We start from the raw sequence: 4,410 nt of genomic DNA, 5'->3' as shown, positions 1-4,410 counted from the left end.
CCCCAGGATTCTGACCAATCAGTGCCAGAGAGACTTGAAAGACCGCCTTCTTTTGACTCCACCCACATGAGCATTCTCCCCTTCTATGACTTCCTAGGAGCATTCTGTTTCTGACCAATCCTAAGGTGGAATGTACATTCCAATCAGTGTCATAGGGTGTCCTATTGTCCTTCTGTCTCCTCCCCCAGGAGTCTGACCAATCAGTGCCAGAGAGTTGAAAGACCGCCTCCTCCTGACTCCACCCACATGAGCCTTCTCCCCTTCTATGCCTTCCTAGGAGCATTCTGTTCCTGACCAATCCTAAGGTGGAATGTACATAACAATCAGTGTCATAAGGTGTCATATGGTCCCTCTGTCTCCTCCTTCAGGAGTCCTTTGACCAATCAGTGGAAGGGGCGGAGTCTGATACTGACTGGGTCTCCCTCTCTTCCTGACACATGAGAGCAGAGAGAGGAAGCACCAACTCCCTCTTTATCTGAGACAGAAACCGCTGCTGCCACCTCTGGCACATTTTTATATTTGTGTTTTGTATAATTTCAGATGTCTCATGCAGTTTTCGACCCTTCCCGTTGGGATTATGGTGAATTGCAATTGGGATCACCGATCACAGGGATATTTCGACACAATTATTTGAGATAACTGAGCAGCATGAAGCTTATAGTTTGGTGTGCATCACTGTTGTTGAAATTACAAAGAAAGAAGGAAAGAAAACCGAATTATTTAAGAGTTTAAAGTATAATGACCACACCAATAGTTTGGTATAAAAAGAGAGGTTTTTGATCAATGAAAGAGAACGGACTTGATTATCTCTTAATGGATCCAGCCTCAGTCTGTAATTCTTTAACACCAGCCTTACTTTATTCTTAATGGAGTCGTGAAGCCAAGTTACCTCAGGCTAGATGTACAGTGTACAGATGAGGTGTGAGCAGAGAAATCTTGACTGAGCTATTTGTCAAGAAGAACCTGACTGGGGTGAAATCAGACTCAGGGTTTTTTTCTTTTTAAATTGCAAAAGATTCTTTAATCGCAGTTTGCTCAAATAAAATATTTTAAAACCAATTTAAGAATTTCAACAAGTTAAATCTGTGTACATATGTCTGCTATTTACCCAACTAATTGCATCCAGTATTTTAAGTACATTCACAAATAATTAGTATGGGGGTTTGTAAAAAGTCTCTCTTTAATCTTCGTGCATTTAGCCTTTCGTCCAGCTTTAATTTCTGTTCCTCCTTCTTTCTTGTATATTTTCACTTCTTCTTCCTAAACTTATACTGAAATCTAATCTAATCGAATGTTTGTGGGTCGCACATACCTAAACAGGCTCTAGGCGACTTGAGGAAAGGCAGGGAGAGGGTAAGGGTGGGAGGAAGGAGCGCAAGGGGGACAGGAAACATAAGACTGAGGCGAGTTAAGTGAAGGTCAGATGCTTAAGAAGATCTTGAAGGAATTAGTTATCGAAGAATGAAGTTTTCATAAGAACATAAGCAATGTGGAGGAAGTGACAGGCCCCCCCTTCCCCACCCCCACCCCCTGAGAGACAGCTCAATGACCCCCTCCCCGGTACCTTCCCCAACCACCTAGAAGACCAAGTGGAGCCCCCAACTCCCTATATCCAAGCCACAGCCCAACCACCCAGGAATCCAATCACCGCCCCCTCCCCCATCACCCCTCAGTTCTAGCACAATCCATTCCCTCCACTGCGAGAAATCGACCCCACACCTCCTCAAATTGCTGCCAGCGCCGAGTTAGTAAAGCAGATAGTCTATAACGCTCACAGACCCAGCCCAATTTCTCTCTCATCATCGGCAGGGTAGGCACCGTTGAGCTCTTCCAATGAAGGGCTATCACCATCCAGGCAGCCGTGAAGGCCAAACGGGCCAACCTGTCCTGCGTGTCCTCCACCCCCCAGGCAGCACTGCCAACAATGCTCATAAAGCACAGTTACTTACCGTAACAGGTGTTATCCAGGGACAGCAGGCATATATTCTCACATGTGGGGGGTGACGTCATCTACGGAGCCCCGATGCGGAAGCATTTTCAAGCAAACTTGATTGAAGATTTAAGTTTGCTCTGCTGCTCCAACGCATGCGTGCCTTCCTACTCCACTAGGGGGTGCATCCCCTTGTGGTCTCCAGTTCACTTAACTAGCCAAGAAGCCAACCTTGGGGAGGTGGGCGGGTTGTGAGAATATATGCCTGCTGTCCCTGGATAACACCTGTTACGGTAAGTAACTGTGCTTTATCCCAGGACAAGCAGGCATGATATTCTCACATGTGGGTGACCTCCAAGCCAACCAAAAAAGGGCAGGTGGGAGGATGGCAATTTAGGAAAACAGGTTACGTAACACCGACTGGCCAAACCAGCCGTCGCTTCTGGACAAAGTGTCCAGACAGTAGTGGGAGGTGAACGTATGAACCGAAGACCAAGTGGCAGCTTTACATATGTCCTCCACAGGAGTAGACCGGAGGAAAGCAACAGAAGCTGCCATAGCCCGGACCTTATGCCCCGTGACTCGACCATGGAGCGTGAGACCAGCCTGAGCGTAGCAAAAAGAAATACAAGCAGCTAGCCAGTTGGACAAGGTGCGCTTGGAAACAGGATGTCCCAGCCGATTTGGATCAAAGGACAAAAATAATTGAGGAACCTTCCGATAAGACTTGGTACGTTGGAGATAAAAAGCCAATGCCCTCTTACAGTCCAGCGTGTGAAGTGCCGCCTCACCAGGATGAGAGTGGGGCTTCGGGAAGAACACCGGAAGGACAATAGACTGATTGAGGTGGAAATCAGACACAACCTTAGGTAGAAATTTGGGATGGGTGCGAAGAACCACCTTGTCATGATGGAACACAGTAAAGGGCGGGTCCGCAACCAAAGCCTGAAGCTCACTAATTCGACGAGCAGACGTGAGCGCAAGTAAAAAGATCACTTTCCAAGTGAGAAACTTAGGAAGAGACTTGTCAATTGGCTCAAAGGGAGGTTTCATCAGCTGAGCCAAGACCACATTCAGGTCCCAAATTACAGGAGGAGGTTTCAGCGGAGGATTAACATTAACTAAACCCCTCATGAAACGAACCACCAGAGGATGAAGAGAGAGAGAACGACCCTCTAGATGCCGATGGAAGGCAGCAATAGCACTGAGATGCACCCGGATGGAAGTTGTCTTCAGCCCAGACTTGGATAAATGTAGCAAATATTCCAGAACCGAGGACACCGGAACCAAACTTGGGTCCAGATGGTGCGAGGCACACCAGGATGAAAATCTGGTCCACTTCTGGGAATAACAAAGCCGAGTCGAGGTCTTGCGCGAGGCTTCCAATACCTCTCTGACCTCCGAAGTCAGGGGGAAAGGAACCAAGCCGTCAGATGTAAAGACTGAAGATTGGGATGCAACAGCGAACCCCGACTCTGAGACAGCAGAGAGGGAAAAACTGGCAGAAGTAGAGGCTCCCTGGCACTGAGTTGAAGGAGCAGGGAAAACCAGTGCTGACGAGGCCAACGTGGCGCTATGAGAATCATAGTGGCTCTGGATGACTTGAGATGAACCAACGTCCTCATTATTAGAGGAAAAGGAGGAAACACATAAAGGAATCTCCCTCCCCAGTCGAGAAGGAAGGCATCTGCCTCGAGACGGTCCTGGGAGAACATCCGGGAACAATAGAGGGGCAGTTTGCGAGTCTCCGGGGAAGCAAAGAGATCCACCTGAGGGGTCCCCCAGCGGTCGAAGACCTCGCGCAGGACTCTGGAGTTTAGCGACCACTCGTGCGGCTGGAGAAGACGACTGAGTTTGTCTGCGAGACAATTCTTTTCTCCCTGGATGTAAACCGCACGTAGGAAGATGTTCTGGGAGACCGCCCATTGCCAAAGGTGCAGGGCTTCCTGGCACAAGGCCCAAGAACCCGTTCCCCCTTGTTTGTTTACATAATACATCGCCACCTGGTTGTCCGTGCGTACGAGGACTACCTGGTCTTGGAGTAGGTGGCCGAACGCTCGAGCCGCCAGGAAAATGGCACGAAGCTCCAACACATTGATGTGACAAAGACGGTCCTCCGCCGACCATAGACCCTGGGTCTGCAGACCGTCGAGATGAGCCCCCCACGCGTACTCCGAAGAATCCGTGGTCAGGACCTTGCGATGCGGCGGAACGAGAAAGAGCAAACCCCCTGAAAGATTGGAAGAGTTTGTCCACAAACGGAGCGAGCGTCTCAAAGAGGGAGTCACCCTTATCGGGCAAGAGAGTGGATCGCACTCCTGACGCCATTGGGAAGCCAAGGTCCACTGAGGAAGCCTCATGTGCAATCGGGCGAACGGAGTGACATGGACCGTCGACGCCATGTGGCCCAGGAGCACCAACATGCGATGAGCAGAAACTGCGGGCATCAGCGAAACCTGGCGACTCAATCGAAGCAGTGC

This window comes from Geotrypetes seraphini, chromosome 2 (assembly GCF_902459505.1).
Source record: "Geotrypetes seraphini chromosome 2, aGeoSer1.1, whole genome shotgun sequence".
Lineage (NCBI taxonomy): Eukaryota > Metazoa > Chordata > Amphibia > Gymnophiona > Dermophiidae > Geotrypetes > Geotrypetes seraphini.
This window is presented reverse-complemented; position numbering follows the sequence as displayed.